A 13393-nucleotide genomic window follows, 5' to 3' on the forward strand; every position below is an offset into this window, starting at 1 on the left:
TTCTTCCGCTCTACTCTGCTCTGGTTAGGCCTCAGCTGGAGTATTGTGTCCAGTTCTGGGCACCGCATTTCACAAAAGATGTGGAGAAATTGGAAAGGGTCCAGAGAAGAGCAACAAGAATGATTAAAGGTCTTGAGAACATGACCTATGAAGGAAGGCTGAAAGAATTGGGTTTGTTTAGTTTGGAAAAGAGAAGACTGAGAGGGGACATGATAGCAGTTTTCAGGTATCTAAAAGGGTGTCATAAGGAGGAGGGAGAAAACTTGTTCACCTTAGCCTCTAAGGATAGAACAAGAAGCAATGGGTTTAAACTGCAGCAAGGGAGGTCTAGGTTGGACATTAGGAAAAAGTTCCTAACTGTCAGGGTGGTTAAACACTGGAATAAATTGCCTAGGGAGGTTGTGGAATCTCCGTCTCTGGAGATATTTAAGAGTAGGTTAGATAAATGTCTATCAGGGATGGTCTAGACAGTATTTGGTCCTGCCATGCGGGCAGGGGACTGGACTCGATGACCTCTCGAGGTCCCTTCCAGTCCTAGAATCTATGAAAAACAAACAATGTCGATATCAACCATACCAAAAGGGTAGAGACACCTCTTTCCATAGCCCACAGTAATGGCCAGAACAGAAATAAACAACACTCACAAGATGTAGGGCTCTCCAAACTCAGTCCTTGTCTTTGCAACTATCTACCACCAAGCCAGAGTTTTGAAGTCTTGGTCAAGGGCATGAACAACCTTCCCCACAATACAGCACTGTTAGATACTCCTACCCAACCTTATGGTCACTGCCTGCACCCATTCTATCATGCCTGGGCAGCAATAACAACGGACCAAGAGGTACTGGAGATTATAAAATTGGGTTACGCCATCCCTTTCCCGTCCCTCTTCAGGGACGCCTCTCATGAGCACCTTTTACAGCAAGAAGTGAACTATCTTCTACAATTGGGTGCTATGGAACAAGTTCCAACTCAATACAAAGAGAAGGGCTTTTACGCCCATTATTTTCTCACCACAAAGAAAAATGGTGGATGGAGACCACAACAAATTTGTGAGGAATCACAGATTCAAAATGGTCACACTGGCCACTATCATCCTAGCGCTTGACAAGGGGGACTGGTTTTCAGCCCTCAACCTCCAAGATGCTTATTTTCATATTACCATACATCCGGCTTTCACATGATGATTTCTAAGATTCATGGTGGGCCTCAATCACTATCAGTGATACACGACAGTGTCCTCCAAGCGATATTCCAAGAATGGGGCTTTCCATCAGTAGATCTGTGTAGGTCAGCAACGAACCACGAGTGCCCACTTTTCTGCTCCAGAGAGGGAATACCACCCCAATCCCTAGGGGATGCCTTCCTCAACACGTGGGACACAGCACTCATGTACGCATTCCCACCGATGCCTCTAATCCGATGAGTCATTCACAAGTTACAGACCGACAGGGCCATATTATACTGATTGTTCCAACGTGGCCCAGACAGACTTGCTTCCCTTACCTGATGCTCTTGGCAGTTTGTGCTCCACGAGTTCTCCCCTTGAGGGAGGACCTCCTCTCACAGAACAAAGGCCAGACTCTCCACCCAAATCTGGAGAAACTTCACCTCAAAGAATGTCTTGTACATGGTTCCAACGCAACAAATTAGCCTGTTCAGAAAGAGTGAAACAGGTGTTATTAAATAGCAGGAGATCCACCACTCACCATACCTACCTCCAAAAATGGAAGAGATTCTCACTATGGTGCCAACAAAAAAATTTAACTGCAGTCACGGTGCCTCTACCGATTATACTGGAACTCAAAGAATCGGGTTTATCTATAAGCTCAATCAAAGTACACCTAGCGGCTATTACAGCCTTTCACCACAAGGTGGAGGGAACATCAGTTTTCTCTCACCCAACCACTAGACCAGGGGTGGGCAAACTTTTTGGCCTGAGGGCCACATCAGGGAATAGAAATTGTTTAGCGGGCCATGAATACTCACAAAATTGGGGTTTGGGGTGCGGGCTCTGGGGTGGGGCTGGGGAGAAGTTTGGGGTTTAGGAGAATGCTCTGGGCTGGGACCGAGGGGTTTGGAGGGCGGAAGGGGATCAAGACTGGGGCAGGGGTGCAGGTTCCAGCTGGGGGTGGGGTGGGACTGGGGATGAGAGGTTTGGGGTGCAGGAGGGTGCTCCAGGCTGGGATCAAGGGGATTGGAGAGTGGGAAGGGGATCAGGGCTGGGGCAGGTGGTTGGGGCATGGGGAAAAGCTCAGGGGTGCAGGCTCCGAGTGGCGCTTACCTCAAGCAGCTCCAGGAAGCAGTGGCATGTCCCTTCTCTAGCTCCTACCCAGAGGCGCGGCCAAGCGGCCCTGCATGCTGCCTCATCAGCAGGCACCGCCCTTGCAGCTCCCATTGGAGCGCTTAGGATCTGGAGCGGGGCCATGCCGCAGCTTCCAGGAGCCGCGTAGTGCGGCCCTGACCCTGCGCCCAGCTGGAGCGCCTGAGCTGAGCCGAGCCGCGTGGTGTGGCCTGTGACCCAGCGCCCCGACTGGTGCGTCAGAGCGGCCCCCAACCCAGCACCCCAGCTGGAGCACCAGAGCAGGGCCGAGCCACACGTGGTGCGGTCTGCGCCCTGGCTGGAGTGCCGAAGTGGGGCCGAGTCGCGTGGTGCGACCCAGAGAGACAAAAGGTTCCCGCCTTATACAAAAGATATATAAAGGGGTGGAAGAGAACAGAGGGGAAGAGGAGCCATCATGAAGAATCCCCTAGCTGTCACCTGAGCTGGAACAAGAGCTGTACCAGGGGAAAGAATTGTGCCCAGGCCTGGAAGGTGTCCAGTCTGAGAAAAAAAAAAAAAAAAAAAAAAAAAAAAAAAAACTTACTGAAGCATCTCTGAAGGTGAGATTATCTGTGTTCAGTTTGATTAGACATAGATTTGCGCATTTTATTTTATTTTGCTTGGTGACTTACTTTGTTCTGTCTGTTACTACTTGGAACCACTTGAATCCTACTGTCTGTATTTAATAAAATCACTTATTTAGTAATTTACTCAGAGTATGTATTAATAGCTGGGGGAGTAAACAACTGTGCATCTCTCTCTATCAGTGTTATAGAGGGCGAACAATTTATGAGTTTGCCCTGCATAACCTTTATGCAGGGTAAAATGGATTTATTTGCGTTTAGACCCCATTGGGAGTTGAGCATCTGAGTGCTAAAGACAAGCACACTTCTGTGAGCTGTTTTCAGGAAAACTTGCAGCTTTGCGGCAAGTGATTCAGACCCTGGGTCTGTGTTGGAGCAGAGGGGAGTGTCTGGCTCAGCAAGACAGGGTGCTGGAGTCCTGAGCTGGCAGGGAAAACAGAAGCAGGGGTAGCCTTTGCACATCAGATGGCAGCTCCCAAGGGGGTTTCTGTGATCCAACCAGTCACAACCATCATATCCTGAGAGGACCTGCTTCAATACAGAAAATACCCACTGACCACACACCCAGAGATAGCACAGAATGAGGTACACCACACGTGCATAAAATGCCCCAACAACTACTATGGGGGTGAAACCATACAATCCCTATGCTTTTGAATTAACTCTCATGCAAAAAACACACCCCCTTTCACTTCTGCATGAACTCTTCACTTTGCAAAATGAAGACTTCATAGCTGACCACTCAGTCCTTGTGTATAGTGCCACACTGGAACCCATACAGAGTATCAACAGTTGCAACCCATACTTGATGGGGACCTGTCATAACTATAAAGGGAAGGGTAACAGCTCTCCTGTGTACAGTACTAAAATCCCTCCTGGCCCCAGAGACTCCAAAATCCTTTTATCTGTAAAGGGTTAAGAAGCTCGGGTAACCTGGCTGACACCTGACCCAAAGGGCCAATAAGGGGACAAGATACTTTCAAATCTTGGGGGGGGGGGGAGGAGAAAAGGCTTTTGTGTGTGCTCTTTGTTTTAAGGGGTGGTTCGCTCTTGGGACTGAGAGGGACCAGACATCAATCCAGGTTCTCCCCATCTTTCTAAACAAGTCTCTCTTATTTCAAAATTGTAAATAAAAGCCAGGCAAGGCGTCTTAGATTTACTTTGTTTTCTCAACTTGTAAATGTACCTTTTACTAGAGTGTTTATCTTTGTTTGCTATACTTTGAACCTAAGACAGAGGGGGGTCCTTTGAGCTCTTTAAGTTTGATTACCCTGTAAAGTTATTTTCCATACTGATTTTACAGAGATGATTTTTAACTTTTTCTTTAATTAAAAGCCTTCTTTTTAAGAACCTGATTGATTTCTCCTTGTTTTAAGATCCAAGGGGGTTTGGATCTGTATTCACCAGGAGTTGGTGAAAGGAAGGAGGGGGGAAGGGTCAATTTCTCCTTGTTTAAGATCCAAGGAGTTTGGATCTGTATTCACCAGGGAATTGGTGTAAAGTTTCTAAAAGCTTCCCAGGGTAGGGAATGGTGGCAGCGGACCAGAACTAAGCTGGTTAAGCTTAGAAGTCCTCATGCAGGCCCCTACATTTGTACCCTAAAGTTCAAAGTGGGGATACAGCCTTGACAGGACCCCATCCAGAAATAAATCTTTCCAGTATTCTGGACTTCAAACAATTTCCCAGCCTCACTAAGTTCATCATCAGAAGCAAGCTCTCCACAGATTGGGATACATCAACTCAAAGTGGTACCAGACCCTGCCAGAGCAACAGATGCAAAACCTGTAGCACAGGGGTCGGTAACCTCTGGCACGCGGCTCGCCAGGGTAAGCACGCTGGCGGGCCGGGCCAGTTTGTTTACCTGTCGCGTCCGCAGGTTCAGTTGATCGCGGCTCCCACTGGCCGCGGTTCACCGCTCCAGGTCCATGGGGGCTGCGGGAAGCGGCGCGGGCCGAGGGATGTGCTGGCCGCGGCTGGCTGAACCTGCGGACGCGGCAGGTAAACAAACTGGCCCGGCCCGCCAGCGTGCTTACCCTGACGAGCCGCGTGCCAGAGGTTGCCGACCCCTGCTGTAGCATAACATCATTGCTACAATGACCAACAGAAGTTGGTCCAATAAAATATATTATCTCACCCTCCTTGTCTTAATTAAATGTTATCACATTCCAGGGTGCAATCCAGACTAGTGAGGAGTTGTGTCACCACTTGCCCTGTAACCTTAGATGCCTCACAATGCTTTTCTGCTCTAGCTCCCAACCTGGGCCACTCTCAAACAGCCACACACCAGTCATGCTCTGGCTTCCAGCAGCCTTGGTTACTACTTGCAGAGTGACCCCCAGCACAATCCCAGTCTAGAATTTTCCACAAAATGTGTGTTCTGCACTGTCCAGCCCCCTCCTGGACAGGAGATAGAGGTCTGTTGCTCCTGTAAGGGATCAGTGTACAACAGTTTGCTACTTTAACTGGAGTTAACCAATTCAGTTTAAACAGAACACTGGATTATTCATAGATTCTAGGATTGGAAGGGACCTCGAGAGGTCATCGAGTCCAGTCCCCTGCCCTCATGGCAGGACCAAATACTGTCTAGACCTAGACCATCCCTGATGGACATTTATCTAACCTATTCTTAAATATCTCCAGAGATGGAGATTCCACAACATCCCTAGGCAATTTATTCCAGTGTTTAACCACCCTGACAGTTAGGAACTTTTTCCTAATATCCAACCTAAACCTCCCTTGCTGCAGTTTAAGTAAGTTTATTTAAATAAAAGATTTTAAGTGAGTACAAGTATAAGCCATTAAAGGCAGCAATGATTACAAGATAAACACTTTCTAGTAACTAAGACTTAAACTAGACTTGGTTCCAGGTAAAAATCCTTACAACATGCTCTCAACAATATAGCGGACCAAATGCTCAAGTCAGCATCTGCCCCCAAAGGGCTGCTTCCTTTGCCTTCTTAGGTAAAAGAATTTGAGAGTGAGAAGAGATACCTGGGCTGTTTTTGCCTCTCACTTTTTAGTCCAATCCCCATTTAAAGTGGATTCCTTAGAGGATTATCCCTCAAGGCAAAGTTTATTCAATGCATTTATTCAATGTGGAGTCTGGGGATGAAAGTGGCCCCAGGCTTTCATCTTCCCGGTGTCTGCTGAAATGCAGATTTGCCTTGTCTCCACTTTGCTGTCTCAAGGACCTCATTTACTACTTATATGTAAAATGAGGTAAACACATTTCTTTGTTTAAGATAGACCTGCTTAACCACTCCTGCCTAATGAGGGCGACATGGGTTTGACCATGTGCTCCCAACATCATACAGGGGGAAATTTGTAACTTTACATATAATGTTGACACACACATTTCACCATGGCATTATAGGCTATTTTGTACAAAGATCGTTATGTTGGCTATGAATACAGGGGTGCATTGGTCATAAATATTTTACATTTCAGCTGCTTTATCTATTTTTCCTTCTTTTTCTGTCTTTGATAAAAAGTTAACAAAATTATAATAGTGCTTGTTACAATGGGAGTTGCTAGTCATAAATTGACATGCAAAACTGAAACGTTAAGTGTGGGGTTTTATTAGCCTCCTATTGGGTCCAAGACACCCCTTTTTCAATTGGCTCCCTAAGCCAAAAATTGTGGCCTTTACATCTGCCCTTGTAAACCAAAAATTGTAGATCCAAATCTTTCTGGGTGTACACAGCATAATTCACCATGCAGCATTAAAAGGATCAGCAGTATAAAAACTGGAACCCTTTATTGTAAACTCTGTCACCATTATCCACTTTACACAAAACCTTGTTTTAAAATTCTTGAACACATTGAGTATGTTAAATCATTAAATAAGGGTTTAATATTTTTTGGAATTTTACTTTTAACCAATGCTGTGTGTTTTTCTTTCATATATTTTCAAGTTTGTTGCCAATCAGAGAACCTACATTCATGTAAAGGATAAGCTCTTAAAAAAAAAAAAAAGTGGTAAAATCTTAACCTTAAATTGCTTAAAAAAAAATACAGAACACAAACAAAAAACCCTACACCCCTACTAAATTAACACCAGAGGTAACTCCTGTTAACAGAATGCCATCTTGATTCAGGTCTGCTGCTACCACATTGAGATGCTGTTTGCACTCAAAGCACCTGAACTAAAGGCTAGTGCAGCACCAAACGTTGTTGTAATGTGCTTTATTTATTTTATGCATGTAAGTCAGCGTAGTATTGCAGGTTAAGATTCCTGAGATGGGCTAAATTGCCATGGTGTCCTCACACAGATGCTGGGGGTAAAACAGGTGAACATCTGTCATGAAATAAAAATGCCTGCCTATTTTTACTGCCTCTGGTTTTGCAAGTGGCTGATGAATGCAAAAAAATGGCTCCAAAGATCATGAATTTGTTGCTTCTTTTGAAACACTATACTTGGGTAAAAAGACTGTTAAACACTAGAGATTTCTCCAAGTAAGCAAGTTTAACCATTTCTGCATAGAATTCTCAGTTTGTGTAAGTGTGCAGCTTTACCTGTACAAGCTTAAAAAAGGGAAAGGGCGTTATTTCCCACCCCCTTCCCCCATCTTTACCCATTTTAGGCATACAGACAAAAAAGTGGTTAGCCCGACCATATTTTTATGCATCTATGAACACACTACCAACACCAGGTTAGGGGTTCTGTTTACTGCAAATGCAATACATTTTTAAGCTTTAATATTGAAAAGAGCTAACAAGTTTTATAACATCTAATCAAAAGGTAAATTCCAATTTTGGGATACCAAATCTGCAAACCTTAAAATACAAAGTACTTCGTTTTATATTTGTAATTTATGAACCAACATGGTTATGCTTAAACAAAGCACACGAGATCTTTTTTAATAAAGGAAAGGCAACACGTCACATTTATTGAGAATACAGCAATTAGCATATGCTATTCAGTCACACACACAGTTCCACCAGTCGATGTTATAGTTACCAGTCCAGAGTCTGGATCAATCTAGTGGCCAGCCAGATTGGTCACAGAGGGGAGCCGAGCTCTGTCGGTCGCAATCCGATGCTCCTGGAGTTGTTGGCAAGACGAACCCAAAGCCCCATAGCAAAGTACCCTGTTCTGATAGTCCTTATTCTCCATTGAAGTCTATAGATTTTGCTGTGTCAGTGGTTACTCCTATGTGAATGTTAGCTTTTGATGGCCCAAAACACCTCCGGGAGGGTCATCCTGTCTGGTTTAGATTTAATCTATTATCTTGTGTTTTAAGGGTGCTAGCCTTCACCTCAGGGTTGTCAATCTGCCCCTCCTCAACCATGGATGCGTGTCTCTTCAGTCCTTCTCCCTTGGCCATCTGGCTTCAAAAATGGTCTTCACACCTTATCTTTTCCTGATGCATGCATTCCTCATTCACACAAACAGTTCTTTACAGAGACCTTCAAAAAGGTAACAAATAGTGTTTTATATTAAACAAAAAAGGCATTGTAAATTATGCCTTAGTTGACAGATTTAGTATCTTTTCCTACACTGGGGCCTAGGCCTTTGAAATTCCTCTAATCTAATTAACATAGACACAGACAAGATCCTGTCTGTTACTTGCAAATCATGAATAAAAAGAAAAATGGCTAATACTAGCATCCACTATCCTATTCATTTATTCTAATACCTTAATTCTTACTACAAGACACACTGTATATAGCCAAAACATAACCAATTATATAACATCAGAACTACTACACAAATTTAGTTCATAATGAGAAGGGATGTCATGCAGAGGCCTAAATTCTAAACTATCCAAATTAACCTTTATATAAAATTGTTTGTAAGAGTCAAAAACAAGTAGACTGGTTCAAATTGGATTGCTTACAAGAACAGGGATAAGGGGTCTTCCAGGATTGGTAGAGGCACTAATTGATCTAGCAAGCTCAAATTCTAGAACTGGGAGGAAACATTTACAGTTGAAGTCACCAGTGTGTTGATTGGTTAATGTTAATGGGATGAGGCTGCTGCCCCTTCCTAGACAGTTAATGGGTGCAAGGTGATGGGTAACCCGAAAGGAGTAAGCTTTATCATGGCTGCCACACCCATTGGCTCTTGGGACCCTGCTATCCATCAGGATACCTTTGAGGCTTCATCATCCTGAACCTGAAAGGCATCCTGAACCAATCAGGCTAAAGCAGGGGTGGGCAAACTTTTTGGCCTAAGGGCTGCATCGGGTTTCAGAAATTGTATGGAGGGCCAGTTTGGGGAGGCACAGCCTCCCCTAACAGCCAGGCATGGCCTGGCTCCCGCCCCCTATCCAACCCCCCCCCCCCCCGGGACCCCTACCCCATCCACCCCTCCTGCTCTCTTCCCCTGACCACCCCCCCCTCCCCAACTGCCCCCTACTGCCCCCTCCAACCCCCCCTTCCTTCCTGACTGCCCTCCCGGGACCCCTACCCCATCCAGCCACCTTCTCCCTGTCCACCCCTAGACCCCCCACCCCTAACTGTCCCCCCACCACCCCATCTAACCAACCCCTTTCCTTCCTGACTATCATGTCCCCCCCGGGGACCCCTGCTCCCTGACAGCCCTCCTGGGACCTCCGCTCCCGACAGACCCCCACTGCCCCATCCAATCCCTGCTCTCCTTCCTGACTGCCCCCACCCCAGGACCCCTGCTCCATCCAACCACCCCTTCTCCCTGACCACCCCTGGAACCCCCACCCTCATTCAACCCCCTTGTTCCCCACCCTCTGACCGCCCCCTGCCCTCTATCCAACCCCTCTCCCCCACTCCCTGCCTGGAGCACCGGTAGCTGGCAGCGCTACAGCTGTGCTGCCTGGCTGGAGCCAGCCACACACCGCGTGCAGCACAGAGCGCCAGATCAGGCCGGGCTCTGCTACCCCAGGAGCTCACAGCCCTGCTGCCCAGAGCATTGGACCCATGGCGCAGTGAGCTGAGGCTGCGGGGGAGGGAGGACAGCAGGAGAGGGGCTGGGGGCTAGCCTCCCAGGCCAGGAGCTCAGGGGCTGGGCAGAACGGTCCCGCAGGCTGGATGTGGCCCATGGGCCATAGTTTGCCCACCTCTAGGCTAGAGAATGGATGACAACAGCACTGGCACCACTTTCAGCTAAATCCTGAACCCCACTCAGAATATGGGACATGGGTTCCTACTCTCAACCCAAAAAAGTAATGCCCTGCACAGCCCAATACAGTAACTCCTCACTTAACTGCGTTAATTGGGACTTTTGTTGCAGATCAATTAGAGAACATGCTCGTTTAAAGTTGTGCAATGCTCCCTTGTAATATTATTGTTTGGCAGCTGCCTGCTTTGTCCACTGCTTGCAGAAAGAGCAGCCCGTTGGAGCTAGCCGGTGGGGGCTTGGAACCAGGGTGGACTGACAGCCCCCCAGCAGCTCCCCTAAGTTCCCTGTGTGGCAGCTGCCCAGCAGCAATTGCCAGGCAGTTCAGCTGTCCCTCCCCCCACTGCCATGCGCTGCTCTTGCCCTCTGCCTTGGAGCTGCTCCGGGGAGCCTCCTGCTTACTGTGCAATGGGGGGGGAGGGGAGGGAAGAAGAGGGGTGCTAATGTCAGGGTGTCCCCCTCCCCCCTGCTCCTTTACCCCATCTCCACAGAGCAGGGTGAGGGGTGTATGACAGGGCTCAGGATGGAGGGAGCTTGCTGGCAGCAGCTGCCTCGACTTGCTAATCTACTTAAAAAGGCAGTGTACTTAAGAGTGGGGTCAGCGTACTTAAAGGGGCAATGCGCATCCTTCTCTCACAAAACACTGTGTCTGTCCCTCCCCCCCACCCCCACCCCCACCTGTGTGAGAGAGACAGAGACCCCCCCCCCCCCCCCACACACACACAGAGAGTACTGATGGTACTGACAGTGTGTGTGGGGGGTGTTGTCTCTCTCTCTCTCACTCATGTCTCCATTCGTGCTGCCTTGTAGAGTGTGAGGCTACCGTAACAATGTGTTAACCCTTGAGGGCTCAGCTGAGTGTTAGTTCATCATTTAACAGTAAGGTATTCACTGAGAAATATCCCACCCTCTGACTTCACCACCTCAACCAAGCTTCACAATCATCATTGCTGTGTACAGTATTAAATTGTTTAACTTATACTTCATATACATATAGAATGTCTTTTGCCTGGCAAAAAAAAGTTTCGCTGAAACCCTAACCCCTGTATTTACATTAATTCTTATGGGGAAATTGGATTTGCTTAACATCATTTTGCTTAAAGTAGCATTTTTTAAAGAACATAACTACAACATTAAGCAAGGAGTTACTGTATTGGAACACCTTTACCAGGCCTTGAAGTAGCTGAGAAAGATACAGGTACTGTACCTTTATTTCTCCAGCCATGAGGAGATGGTTTAAAAAAAAAAAAAAAAAGTCAGCACAAGACAAGCTGTATTTTCCATCTTTGCTGTTCCTTTTCTCCCCCTTTAGACTGTGAATACACATACACTCCCCCCCCCAACCTTCTTCTCAGAAAGTAGTTAATGTCAAACAGCTCTCCTTCTAAAAACCTCGTTACAGGGAATAAATCAACATCTTGATTTCAAAATGCTTTAACTATATGATTTAATGGTGATGTTACAATGGGAGTTGCCAACCATAACTTAACACAGAACTCCAGGCCACACTGAACTGCTTGTTACACAATTGAAATTTAATAAACCCTTTCCCCCCCCCACCCCTCCATTGTGGGTCTCAGAACACCTCTGAGCTGTGAGAGGAGGTAACACCCCCCTCCCCCTCAGGTCTTAGACCTCTACAGTCACCTCTCTCAGAGCAGGAGCTTGCCTCCTCTCCCTTCACACATTTAGGCTGCAATTTCCCCTCCCAAAGTGTGATCACTTTAGGAAATCTGATGGTACTGACACACATGATCCTGTTATTGCCCAAGGGCTAATAGGGTTTACCAGTAACAAGTATATTTCAGTTTGAAGTCTGGCTGAAGACAAAAGCATTACAAAGAATGAAAATTGTCTGCACACACACACACAGCTTACCAGATGTCACATCTTCTACATGAAGACCCTGGTAGGTCTGTCCAAAGTTTGTCAGTTCTTTGTTCTGAAAGAGCTTAAGCCCTGAATCTGTATTAGTCAGCCTTCCTTCCTAGGACCTCCTGAAAGTAGTAAACAAATCAGTGCCCTTTCGGGGGTTGGGGTAGGGGGAAAAAGGATAGCTACAAAGCTTCAGGAGGCTGGGCATGTACTACAGCAAGCCAGGAACACAAAAGATATATACACATCTCTTATTAATTCAAGGGTCTATGAATATTCCCACATATCCACAATATGACATGCTTCAAAGATCTCACCTCTGTCACAAGCCACCCTTTTCAACATAGCAATCGCATTGTGAAGGTATTCCCACCCCTTCATCTACCATTAAGCTCACAGAGTCAACATAAATGGGTATACTAAAAAAACAAATCCTTAGTTTCATTCATCTGCACAGTACAGTTATTTGAAATCCTATCTGCTGTTAGTTTCAGTTTTACTTTCTCAACTGGGACAGCAAGTAGTATGTGTCTTTAACGATGCTATTTGCCCAGATAGCACCATAGACAGAATGAATCATACACAAGCCAGATAAGGTAGGCTGTTTCAAACTTCTCCCCCGCCCCTCAATTATGTACATGACTATCCATAAACTGTGTAGTAACCTCAAGGACAGTGTACATAGAAGATAATACATGTAGAACACATGACATGTTATCACAGCGCATGAGTGGCTATGTAATTTGCAGCCTGAAAGCTAGGATACCCTAGCCATTTCCAGCTGAAGTTGTACCTGCTGATATTTGAGATTGCAGTGGCTTGTATGAAGGCAATAGTCTAGTTTAGGAAGGGTGCATTTGCTCCCACACTAGATTTGTGCATTTGGGGCAAGACTCTCCTTTAGACACTCTTCTTCTCCCCCCCCCCCCCCAAACGAACAAAAACAAAACAAACCATCCCCACACCACAAACAGTGTTTCTTTGCTTTAGGGTAGGCTATACAAAAAGGTATGATCAACTTTCCCTGAGCTTCTCCCAGATGATAAAATTTTCAATATGAGATTGTGTTCTGTGTGAAGCAAGAGTCTTTTGAAGAGGTGAAATTTGTATAGAAAAAACAATAAGTTTGCCCCGGCTAACCCCACAAGTCCCTTGTGGAACATTTGACAAAGCCCTGGCTGGGATGATTTAGTTGGGAATTGGTCCTGCTTTGAGTAGGGGGTTGGACTAGATGACCTCCTGAGGTCCCTTCCAACCCTGATATTCTAGGATTTCACCTTAGCTTGAATGGAGTATGTAACTTAGCATTCTAGTCTCCAATAACCCTTACAGTCATACAGGTACAGTCCGTAATAGAGGGCATAGCTAGCTATAAGGAGGGGAGGGGAAGGAGGAGAGAGAGAGCGAGCGAGAGAGAGACAGACAATCTTGTCAGAAATTTAAAAAAAAAAAAAAAAAAGTGTTAGATTATTTCTTTGGTGCCTTTAATGTTTATTTTGCTTACTGTCTTAGTTAGTG

Source organism: Emys orbicularis, chromosome 8, assembly GCF_028017835.1.
Source record: "Emys orbicularis isolate rEmyOrb1 chromosome 8, rEmyOrb1.hap1, whole genome shotgun sequence".
Lineage (NCBI taxonomy): Eukaryota > Metazoa > Chordata > Testudines > Emydidae > Emys > Emys orbicularis.